Genomic DNA, 13,769 nt, shown 5'->3' on the forward strand with positions numbered 1-13,769 from the left:
GTACATGTAAAGTAATAGCTGTACAGAGTCACTGGAGATTTTTAAGCTTGTCATTCCTTTATAAATTATTTAATATGCCATCTTTGATTATGTCACTTCTAGCACACTGCAAACGTCCCAGAGGGGCATACTTTATTCAAAGTTTCAAATAAATAAATAAAATAAATAAAGTAAGGTATCCCCCCATACACATCCAGTGACAACTACTACCTCAGAAATGCTGCAACTTCAGCTATAAAATGCTGACTGCCATACAACACATGTTTCCATTTTTTGCACAGCAAAGGATAACTTTGCCATGATCATAAAACTGCTGCCATATAAAACAGAATTTGTGGCTCTCTCCACCTCTGTGTTTCTAACTATGAGCTTATCCATTTTGTTTTAATTTGACAGAGGGTTGCATTTGCAATCATTATGCAAATTAATTAGGGCAGTCAGAGCTGTTTGCACATAAGTGTAGCCCTGGCATGATTCATAGAGGCCATTTATGCTAATTCATCATAGCCTTCAATAAATGTATTCAAATGAAGCAATAATGAGAAATGATGTAAAAGATATTATGCTAATAAGCCTTCTTCCCACTCATTTCCGATTAATGGTCATATTTTAACACATTTCAGAACCTTCCACAGACTCTTAACTTCTTACAGCAAAAAACCTAGACAAAGCCTAAAATAATGGGGGCAAAGGCCCCAAAATAGGGATACATTTTAAATATTGCTCTTATAAACTTAGAAAACTACTAAAACAACAAGTGTTAGCATGAATGTTCTGAAAGATATAAAGTCTGTATCTCAAATGGGTGTCATTATTTAGTGACTTGCCAGTAAAAACACAAAGTATGTAATTAACAGACCAAAAATATGAAGCAAAAATCTAGACAGTTGAGAGGTATGTCCACTGATATGTTATAAAAGACAGAATCACCCCTTTTCTGTGTGCTGTGCAATTGGCAAGGATGGTCTATCTTGTTGATATCATAGCTATTTCTCTATGTGAGCTGCTTGTCTTGGCCATTCAAAAATCACTTGGGCCCAGTGGTGTTCACTTTGCAGGAAGGAGGAGATATAGATTAGAATTCTGATAATCAGAAAATCCTTGATAGGTTCAGTGTGAATAGGGATATTCTAAGGGTTCTAGTGAGCATGTATGGTCCACAGATGGGAGGCCCATGGATGAGATGTGGAAGAATGGCCTTTCTGTCCCTGTGAATACTAAGGTATATACAGCCCTCACAAAACTTGCACGGGGACATTCCAGAGACAGACTGGGGACATGGATATTTCTAAGGCTTCTGCCTTGAGGTTGCATCGGCAGTTTCTCAATATACTCTCAGCACATGTGGACTGTTACATCTATTTCACAGTATCAGGTCAGGACCAAGTCTGGACTGTGCTTGCTTTTTATGGTATGGCATTTTTCCCTGAGGTGTTTGGTTAAATAGATTGCACCATGTTGCCATTAGAGCCCCATCAGACTCACTGGGGATAGGTCCCAGAAAAGGAAGGGCTTGCATTCCATCAAGTACTACACAGAGTCTGATGCATAAGGGTGTATTACCAATGTGTCAGGCTACCATCCCGGCAGTGCCCATAATACCCATATCTAGCAAACAAGCTCATTCTGCCTCCTGTTCTGGCATGGTAGGATGCCCTATGGTCACATTGTTGGTAACTGGAATTTTTAATATTAGTTATCTAGTTATTCTTAGTAAAATGTATTGCTTATTACTAAACCACTCTTCCTTAGTTTTGTCTCCCTCCATTTTTCTTTTTTCTTCTATTTTTCAGTTGGTGCATGATATCCACTGGAGGCATGACTTTTGACTCCTGTGAGAAATCTGACAGGAAATTCAGAAGTTAATTTTAATACAACCCTGTCTCAGACTCATTTTGTCATCAAGAGAGTTTTTGTCTGTTAAAAGCCCATTTCAGGTGCCTGGATGAGTCTGGGGTTGCCCTTCTTTATGATCCAGCTAATGCATGCAGGATGTTTAATGCATGCTGCATTCTGCACAACATGATCATGTGCTGGTCTGGTGGTGAAGTGACCCATGATGTCACTGCAGCTCCCAGTACAGGTCCTGTTACAATTAATGATGTCCAGCTGTCAGTAGTAATAAGAGATGCCATGCTGTAGGCACATCATGATATATGGCAGCTCAGGTAAAGAGGCACATGACATTCTGGGTAGCATCTAGATACATAAAGTATAACTGAAGCATGCAGTGCTATGTGAAAACTGAGCTGTGTGGTGCATGCTGTACTGTCACTGTTCATCAGGCATTCCCTCATATCTATAATTATTTTTGTACAGTTAATCATATTACTGTTCCTAAAAGCTGTGCCAGACTGCTCATGGAAACCTGGTCAATGATTTTAAATGGAATCATGTGAGGAATATGTACATTTATTACTGTTTTGCAGAATATATTTTCCATGGAAACTAGTTAAGTATGCACATGAGAAATCTGCTGAAATGGCAGTTTATTAAAACATGATATTTCACTAGCTGAATGACTATATTTTTGCAATGGATGTCTCACAGTCTAAACTTTCATTTACCATGAGTTCATACTTTGCATTGGAATGGAAAATCTATCACATGCTTTTATTTTTAATATACAATGTTTAACTGAGAGCAAGAGCAAAGCTAAGGTAGCCAGTACCTGTAAAAACTAAGGTATGTGTAGCACTTAGAATATTAGCCACAGGAACCTTCCGGAGACCAACAAGGAATATGCTGAGGCTGTCGCAGGCATCAGCATCTCAAAGCACCACCTGGGCAGCAGTGAAGGGTGCACATAAACAGAAATGGCTTCCACTCCATTAACTGCCAGGTCATGCTTGATGCTAAAGGAATCATCCTGAATATGTGTGCTGGCAACCCTGACAGTTACCACTACTCACATATCTGGCACAAATCTCATCTCTATCAGACGTCTTCTGGGGGGATATCCCACTAGGTCATTTACTGCATGATGTAAGGTATGCACATGAACAGTGGCTGATGATGCCCATCAGAAATGCACACCCATCCACTGAAGAATGTTATAATGAGGTACATGCTCAAACAAGAAATATCATAGAGTACATGTTTGGGCTGCTGAAGTCACAGCTGTGGTGCATAGATACATCAGGGGGATCCCTGAATACAATCCCTAAACTTGTGCTGAAATTTTCACTGTCTATGCTATCCTTCACAAAATTATCTTGAGAAAATAGATTCAACAGGAACACCAAGGGGAAGGGACACACATCCCACCACCACTGTCAAGGTCACCACAGCCACATGCAGGTGATGAGTCAGAAGGTGAACCAACCAGCTGTTGTGGATGAAGGTAGACATAGACATGCACAAAATGCCCTCTCCATGGCCAAGAAGCAAAGGATAGTACATATGCTCACCACCTAAAGGGTACAACTTTCATGCTATGCAGACCCATGCGGTAAAATTGATGCCAGACAGTGCTCACAGCCTTTACTTATCCATGTAATAACTGTCTACTGATAGTATCACACAAAGTCAGCCCTGAATTAAAACACTTGCAACTGCTGGACTATCAAGGTGAGTGCTGAATATGGAACAACAAAATAAATGGCTAAGAACAAATATGAATTGCAGATCCTTGCATACTGTTACTTGCTAATGTACCTAAATAGAAGGTGGGTGAGTAACAGCAATGACTTATGTCAACAGATGTGCTCTCTAGCAACTAAAAGACCTCATGCATCAAAGATACACACATTACAAAAACATGTAAGAAAGCAGTATGATTTTCAAAAGAGCATCACAAACAGATATATACAAAACACTCAGCTATGTACCCTGTGCATCAGACAAAAGACTTATGTATTCCTGAATTCAAAAGATAGAAAATCAAGATTATGGCACAGTTATCATCATTTGCAAAGGGTGGGGATTGGGAGGGCAAGAGACCAAGGCTGACACAAAAGGTAGAGAGTACATTTGAGTAAGAAAGTAATTTGGATAAAGTATCAAATGGCCACTGAGACAGGACAAGCTGCAAGCTTCATGAAAGACCCATGTATCTGTTATGTGTGTGTGTCTGTATGGGCACTCAAGGTAAAACGTGTGTAAGTGTCTGCAAGAATACAGTCAAGCTCTGTGCCAGCTGTACATCCTGGCATGTCAGACAGGTGTGAGCTGTGCATGGTAAGGTAATAGTTCATCATCTTTGCCCTCAACAGCAAGAGCTGTCCCTGCCAGGAGTTGCCCTGGCACATCCATACCCAAAGTCAGATGTGCTGCTGCTTCCTGAACATGACTGATGTCTGCTGAATGAGTTGCCATCACGAGTACACTCAGTACCATGATACCATGGCCTACAACATCTGGGTGTGGACCCATCAATCATTGACAGGGCAGTGGAAGCAGTGCCACTACATGACAGTGATTAGGCATGGCCACATTGGTTAATATCAGATGATGATGATAACCTACATTCATGTGGATGGTGTCCCCTCACAGCAGATGTTCCATCACAGATGCAGCGCATTCCATCATGTCATTCACTAGATCCATTGAATTGGCCACACAGCAGAGGTTGTTATGCATATCAGTCTCTGCCACATCTACACCCCTAACCATGTCCTTAGAGTCCCTCCTGGAATGTGCCTGCATCTCCACGATGGCCCTAAACGTATGTCGAGTGGTACATAATGACACACCTGGATCAGGTAGACAGTAGAAAGCAGGCCTCCTCTGAGGACCCCTAAAAACCCTCCAACATGGCACCTTGCCCACACTTTGGCTATGGTTAGAGTCAAATGATACTGAAGCCACATAAGCACACTACCCTGATCAAGTGTGTCACACTCCACCTGTCCAATATCTGAGTGCTCAGTGCAAATAGGTGTGTGTAGGCCTACTGATTGTGTCTGAGGGAAAAGAGGGGATGGCTGAATGTCAACCTCAGTGTTAGATTCAGTCTCTGTACCCCCCCCCCCCGACTGTGTCCCTGGTTTACTACCATCATCAGAGTCTACCAATACTCTGACATCAGGTGGTAAGAATCCTATGCTTCCACTGTCAGGATCACCTGTGATAATTAGCAACAAACACAGGAATGAACTTAATACTATACTAAAATATTTAAAACTATTTATACAATAATAAACTAACACTGGTCACACTACTGCAGATGGTACAGCAATACACTCACTTATTACACTTATCCCATACATACAGATAAATACATATATCTGACAAATGGTCATCAATAATCAAAGAAAAAAGTTTGGTTTACCATATACAGATGACTCCACAGATGGTAGGGAGGATGGTTCTAGATGAAATAAATCAAGGTAAAGGGTGCAAATTAAACATCACAATTGCAATATCATGGGGGACTATGAATGCACAATTTTGCTTATATATCCAATAAGAATAGCTTTAAGTGAAACATGGCTGACATGTCCATCCACAGCCAATGTGTAATGAATAAATGCATTGTTAAGTATGTTCATTTATCAATAGGTTCATAAAAACTCCACAAGTAGTATTACTTAAATTTTTCTGTATTTTACTATACAAGCAAATCTTAAAACTTGTCGTCCCAGACACATGAGCACTGACACCAATCTTGTTTTGGTTTGCAGTTTCCACTGAGTTCTCTGGATCTCTGACAGTATTCAGGAACTCTTCATTTAGTGTCAGTCACGGCTCAGAAGCAGCTCCCCATAGCCAGCTGTTCACAGGCAACTGTAGCTGCTATTCTCCGGTCAGATGAAATCATATCAATGGACCTATGATGAACCTAATAATAAGTCCTAGTGCGACCTTGTACATTGATATCACTGACTATCTGGTTCAAAATCTGCATTCTGTCAGCCATATCCCGACAGCCTCTCTCCAGCCGAAAGGTGCCATAGTGCCTGAATTATTACATCGTTTTCAGAGTCACTGAAAGGGGGTTAAGTGCATTTGTATGCTTAGGTGCCATAATCTTATGTGACATAAGACAGATAAGGATACAACACATAAATATCCTATAAGTAAATTCCTGCTTATATGCATATATTTTTCAACATTAAGCACTGGAGACACACATTTCAGTTTTATGTGGCTGTACCATATCACACTCACACACAAACCAATGTTTGGTCCAAACCAAGGAATACCACTTTAGTAGTGTATTGTTTCCCACTGAAATAACAGGATGCCTACACATTTTCAGGAGAAAACCTCTTGAAATATAGCTTTGTTGTGGGAACACACAAACGATAGTTGGCTCCCCCACCTTCAAAACAACAAGCAAATGAAAATGTGTACAAACCAAGTAAAACCACATAATTCACTTGTTGTATATGCTTTCAACACAATTCTCACATTTACAACAAAAAAGTCAACTTTAGCTTGGCAGTCACCTCTCACTCTACTCAACACTCCCCTGCAGGTGTCTCTGGGCCATCTTAGAAGTATAACACCCTGTGTCATTGACTGACATAGTACATTACATTTCCCTGAAGTAACATAGAAGATTGTAAGATAAAAATGTTAACAATAAAACTTGTGATGAAAGTAAATAAGAACAGAAAATACACCCCTGGGATTCCACCTATGTCCCTGCTGGACAGTGGCGTAGTGCGCTGACTTGTTGGAACATGAGCTAAGGCTTGTAAGGGCCTCAGGGCCAATAGCCTAGTAACTTCCTATGATCTGTCCATCTGAGAAATGTGAATGGCTCCAAAAATGCCTATGCCGACAGTGAAGTATAAGAAGGGCGTAAAGAAAGAAATTCCATTTTCCACTGCATATGTATGTATATACATATACAGTTTACTTTGTAACTTGTTACAAAATCTAGAATGAACTTGGAAAATACAGTCATATCTTAGCAAGATGAGAAGCCTTCTCTGCAGATAAATTAAAAGGAATAGCAATCTTCTGCTTTCTAGAAATACACAAGTCTCCTATCTTTCAAGTTCCCTAGCCACATGGTTACTTTTTTATAGTGTTGATTCAAGCCCTTGAGCATGGTGAATGTGCAAATGAGGTATGAATTAATTAGAATTGCTGAATCCCAAACTTTTGACTTCATGTATCAGATGTAAACATAGTGTAGGCACTACCTCACTATTAGTTGCTAATGGATTCCAACTGTGAATGATTAGTGGGAGGGAGAAGGAAAACACAACAGCAATTCAGACTACATAGCCTGCATTGGGTGTGTCACCCAGAATACACTTACAAAGTGTAGAAGTAAGTTTAGCAAGCTTTTAACTGGAAGGAAATAGCACACATTTATCATTTTTGTTCACTAACAGCCAAACTTGCCTGCCTTTGCTGAAAACAGTTTTTCACTGTTATGTATTTTTATCACACATTTAAAGGACATTGATACAAAATACACTCTAGACTGCATGTCTGAGAGTAAAGCAAAGATAAGGAAAGTATGAACACAGTACAATGAGAAGACAGAGCTCCAATGGTGAAAACATAGTCATAAATGGTTGTATGATAATTCATTGCATGAAACATGTAAACCACACATGTACAAACAAATGAGAGTGTACAAGTGTATTTGTCTTGTTAATACTATGGAGGAGATGAGAATTGCTTGTATGCACACAATTTGCTCTCCTGCTGCAAAGTTGTTTCTATGGCAAAGAGAGATAAAACTCTCAGTGTGTTTGGGGTTCATTAGTATAGTTCAAATCTACAGTTGTGTAAAAATCTGTAACGTTAAAATGTATTTTGAATTTTTTAAAAAATATTAATATTTGTGTGACACGAGGGGCGAGGCTTAGAGCGAATACAGTAAAACAGATAATATTTTAAAATTAATGGAAGTTGCTGCTGTGATAAGGACAGCATAAATCAGCTGTAGGTGTAGCACACCTAGTAAACATGGTGAAGCACATGGCACATAAGATATGCAGATCATGGTTCAAATCCCACATTTTTTTAATGATAAAAATTAATAAACACTTTTTATAATAATAATGCATGTTAAGCTTTGCCTGTCTCACTTGTGCATTGCTCACCTCTGTGCAAACATGGCATAATGATGCAGACAATCAGGAGTCATTGTCAATTTCAAAAAGATTGCTACATCTTTTGCCTTCCATCACACAAACATGTTTAGCAGTGTTAAATGGCAGTCAGGACTCATACACCTGCTGCCTAGCTCTACCTGTGGCAACAGATGTAAGTTAATGGCCACTCTACAGGTGAGCCAGGCTACTAATCCAGCAAACGCTAAGTTTTATTAATGTTGGTTCACTGTAGTTTAGATAAAAATTAACAGTATAAAAATAATTATATATAAAAATAACTGTCTATCAGTTGAGTGGATATCAGTGCAATTATAGCTATACAATTAAAAAATAATTTTCTGAACTTTCATGTCACACACATACATGGTTGGTTAACCACACAACTCTTTAATGTGTATATATCACTAATGGCCATGTCTGACAAACAAGACCTCAATGGCAATAAACAATCTGGATAATACTGACTGCAAAAAATACACATGCTGCCAAGCCTTCCTTGTGACAACTGGTGTAAGTTCATGGCCACAATACAGGTGACCCAGGGTTCTAATCAAGCAGTATCCAAATTTTATTAATGCTGTTCCACTCTTCTTCCAGGTTTTTCCCAGTTAGGGATTGCCACAGCGGATCATCTGTCTGCTCATGATTGGCAGTGGAGTTTTTATGATGTCGAGTTGCCAGCCCAGTGTCCAACCTTCCACAGAAGGCGCACACATACTCATACCCAGGGCCAGTTTAGAGTATCCAATCCACCTACAGCATATCTTTGGGATGAAACCAGAGCACGTGGAGGAAACCCACGCGACCACAGGAAGGACATGCAAACTCCACACAGAAGGCATCCCAGCTGAGGATTGAACTGGAGAACCTCTTGTTGTAAGGTGGCAACCATAACCGCAGCACCACCTCGGCTGCTCTAATGCTGCTCCACTCAATTTTTAAAAATATAGAGCAATACTAAGGTAATTATACATGACAATAACTATGTAGGGAAGTGGATATCATCTGACTGAGCGTATACTGATAATTATGTTTATGTAATTAAAAGCTTCTTTTCTGCTCTGGGATGGACTTTATACTTCAGTGATAATCATATACACATGAATGTATAAATCAGGACTTTGTTAAGTCACACACATGCATAGTTAACCACTCACCATTTACTGTGTCTATATAATTAATGAGCATGTCTGACAAACACTTCTTCTGTGACAAGGAGGAAAAGACACCTATGTGGAAGAATATATATATTTTCTATTTTAAGTAGGTTTGAATCCCACTTTGTACATATCACATTTATCAGTGTGCAAAGCCACAGAAAAAAATGTGTCATGTCATAAAATGTATAGCCCCCAATACATGTCTGAAAAGTTAAGTAATCTAACAGATACAGCAGCAACCAACCTGTAAACTAATACCGACTGTCACATTACCCTTCATAATTCATAAACTGCCTTCCTCTCTGTTTGGCACTGTTGCCTTCTGCTTAACATCATGCAAATATGGTTGGCATGGTTGTGTGAGTTTGCACTCTGACCATTAAAAGCGATATCATAAAATGGTGGCAAAACACTTTAACTGTTGCTGTATGATCTCTGTGGACATGGCAGCAGCTAGGAAGGAAGGTGCCTAATTTACAGCTAAAATATAGGGTGTAGAGGAGTCCTGAATATTTACTGGACTCCTTGTAAACTGCCACAATCATAGGGTTTTCAGGGGGATTATACCAGGCCTCAATATAAATCAAGGCTTGGAATAGTCTTGCCAAGGCTGCCTCCAGTACAACGAGCATTCTGTGCACTGGAGAACAATGCAGGCATCATTACAATGACCTGAAAAGGTGCAGGGAGGAACAACTCAAACGGTGGCTGGATGAGTTTAGGACTGCTGACATCACACAGTTGTGTAAGTATACAGATAAAGATACTTTAAATTATATACTAAGCTGGGGATAGCCAAGAATGGTATGCATAATGCTGTTCTCTTATTCTCTCCTCCTTATTTTATAACAACTCAGGAGATTTCAGCAAACAGGGAGGCCCATGCTGAATGCTTAGAAAGACTGAGAGAAGCAAGGGGTATATATGCAGTACAAATTAATTATTATTTTATTAAAAGTGTTGCTCTTCTATACATTAGTATCAAATTAAGCATGCACACCTTAACTGTAAAAGCAAGCATGGTTGCTTCATTCTGTAGCTCAATGTAAATGTAAGAGTCCATTGTAATAGTCTATTTAGATGTTGTGGGTTCAAATACATAGTAAAATAATAAACAAATATATTAATTTCAACAAAATTGGCATAGATAACATGCTATTAACTTAATCTGTATTATTTTTGAAATAATATGTGCAATATATGCATATTGCAAGGATTATTTGGAACAATTCTCAGTCCTATTTTGGATTTTTAAACAGTATAGTTAATGTAAAAGAAAAAATGTATTTGTATTGTAATAATTTATTGTATGTAGCATATGATGATACTAATTATCGTTTTCTTTTTTTTCTCCTGCCATACCCCTTATCTCTCTTTTTTATTTTTACATGTGTGATCACAATGTTCTGATGTCATAATTTTCTGACAAGTGACAAAATGATCATCCAAAGAGGCCCAGCCTGCCACCCCTTCAATGGTGTCCAGCACATCTGGGTTGCAACCTGGAACTACTGCCTCTGCAGCCCCTGGACTACCTGGGCCTTCAACATCAGGTAGCATTACCCCAGCGGATGATGCAGTGGTAGTATCCAGGAGTATTGTCTGAGGTGGGGATTTTGTCACCTGTCTGAAGCTGCCAGGCATGGTGTGTGAAGTCATAGAATATACACACCTCACCTGTATGGATAAGATGCTCATTGGAATACTGAGAAAACAGAAACATCAATCAATCCAACAGAAATCTGAAGAAGGAGACAGTGATGACAGTTCTGATGGTGAGGATTAGATTTGCACTGTCACCATGGGCATGGGCCTCTGATGCCCACTCTCCATCTCCAGTCATGCTGTCCTCCAACCTTTTGTGTCCCTCACCTTCCCTGTCCCTGTCTTGTTTGTCCTGTTTGTCTGCACCTGTGTCTTCACCTACCATACTTACCCTGACACACTTACTTTCCTTACCCAACATTCCTCTCTTACTGAAATAAAATCAAAAAACTGCAAACTGAGCACCTGTCCCACATAAAAAAAAAAAATATGCCCCATACATACCCCTCCATTTCATACATGTTTTCTTGACACACTTAATTCAGTCCAATTTTCTATACAGCATGACTGAATATTAGAAGTTGGAAGAGTGTCTTCATCGAACACTTAAATGCTGACACATAAAGAGTGAACGCTGGAAACCGCGAACAGTCACTTCCGCAAAATTTTTCCCTGTGAAAAAATGTGCTTGGCTGTTATCAGGCATTGCCCTTTTCTCCAATGTAGAGCAATCTCAGAGTTGGTATATGTAGTTGGGGGGGTGGGAGCAAAGCCCCCCACTTGATTAGGGTTTTAAAGTTTGTTTTTGTGTTTACAGCCAAGTGATTTTTTACCCCTTAGGAAAAAATTAATGGAAGTGGCCATTTGCTGTTTAATGCTTTTGCTCTTTATGTGTTGCTCTTTATGTGTTTGAAGAAAAGATTATTTGAGCATATAATATAGATCCTGGTCCCCATCTGTGTTGTGGTGATAGTCCAAATTCATCAAATTTTCTATCCATGTTCATATTACACTGTTGAAAAAGTTGATATCTATAGTTCTTTCCTAATTCTATCCTGCAAATTACTATATTGCTTTCTCTTTGTTCTTCCCCTTGCTTGCCCCTCAATACATCACTTTCCTGTCTACCCCAATTTCACACCTTAATCTGGTCAAAAATAGAATCACACACCACACACATAAATAATAAATCCCTAATAAAAGCCTTCATTTTTTGTCCTCTGCAGATGTGCAGAGTTTGCCATTGTGCACCAATGTTGATGGGCAGCGAATGGCTCTTCATGTTCTTTGACATAGTGTGGTTGCCTCCATGCAATGCTGCTTAAACTTGATGCATGAAAGAAACACACAGTTAAAGCAGAGTAAAGGCACTACAATTAAAATTTTACTCTATAATTTATTTCGACTGCCTACTGTATAAAAATACAAATCCATATGTGTACTGTTGACATAAATCAATTGACTAATGTTCATTTTTATACAGTACTACACTGTAGTCATTGCCACTCACATTTGCAAAAATGATCACATTTACTTATATGATGCCATCTTGAAAACATGTAAAACAATTAGATTGAGCTGGATTCAAACCCTGTGTCATTTTCCTTAAATATGAACTTCTTGCTCTTACACTTAATGCCACAGGAAAAGATGGGCAACAGGTGTTTTTCTTACAATCAGTACTGTCCAAAGAGCTGACTGCTGTATCTCACTCCTTAGCATGTTTGCATGGAAGAAGGTGAACCAATAAAAATATTACTCTTTTTCCATTTCAGCAAAGACCCACATTTGCACTCCGCTTAACTCCACACAAATGAGGAAGGCAATAGCAACAGTCCTTAATGTTCTAAACGTTATGATACAGCATTTCCAATATAAACTACCCTATGAACACCATATAATCAATCAGCTAGCTCTACACTAGCATATATACATATGTAATTCCGAAGTTCAAGTTGTATTTATTAAATGTGAATCTCACATGTGCAAAAACCTTACCATCAATTGGGCAAACCAGTTGCTTGGAGGCGGGCTAAGGGAAATGCTGATTGGCACATATTGCTATGTTTACTGCACAGTTAGTCTTCATCACATTGTAATTCACATAAAAACACAACCAAAGGGAAAGTACTTGATAATGACTGAAGACATATTTACTCAGTCATGTGTGCTCAGTCACGTGTGCTCTGCATCCATGCACTTGAAAATGCATATATCAGTAGCAGTCCCCAAATGTCAACTATACTACAAAAATAAATAGCACAACTGCATTGTTACATCATCTAAAGATTTATAGTGACAATCAACATTCTGATTGTCTTATAAATGTCTTAATGTGGACATGAATTCATTACAAATATGAACACGTACATCCATGTTGATCACAAAACATGTGCGTGTGTGTAACTGTAAGTGTGTAATGTACACAACTTATTGATAAACAGGTTCATATGTCTCACTTCTGCAACATGTATTCTTGACAGCTTATTGCATCTAGTTTGAGAATCTGTCTTTTAAAGCATACTTGCACATTTGAACCACAACAGAAAACGTAAATTACACACTTGCATAGCAGTCTCATAACAGGATATGTTATCTAAATCATATAATGACGATGCCATCATCTATAAAGATTAGTATGACAAAGTAAAAGCATACTTCAGGGATGGCGCAGTTATTAACTACTGTGTTCTGCAGATAGGAACACAATAGGTGTCGGTGAATATACCACAACATCCACATTATCTGTTTGTCTGTATGTATGTGTAAGTGTGTGGCATAGTCAGAAGAGCATGAATCTGTATACTACTGTCAGAAATCCAGTCCCATGGAGAACAAATATGTTGACAGTTGTACATGCCTACATCCATTTCATACAGACCTCCCAACATCTTCTACCAAACATGCAATGATGATGTCATCTGCTATAAATTGTCCAACAATAATATAAAAGCCAGTCTTGTGCCATGGTGCTTGCATTAAGTGCTGTGTTCTTTAGCTTGTGTAACTAGTTATGTAGGGATTCTAATCTCACAGCAGT

The sequence above is a fragment of the Protopterus annectens genome, chromosome 1.part0 (genome assembly GCF_019279795.1).
Source record: "Protopterus annectens isolate FY-2018-M chromosome 1.part0, PAN1.0, whole genome shotgun sequence".
NCBI lineage: Eukaryota > Metazoa > Chordata > Ceratodontiformes > Protopteridae > Protopterus > Protopterus annectens.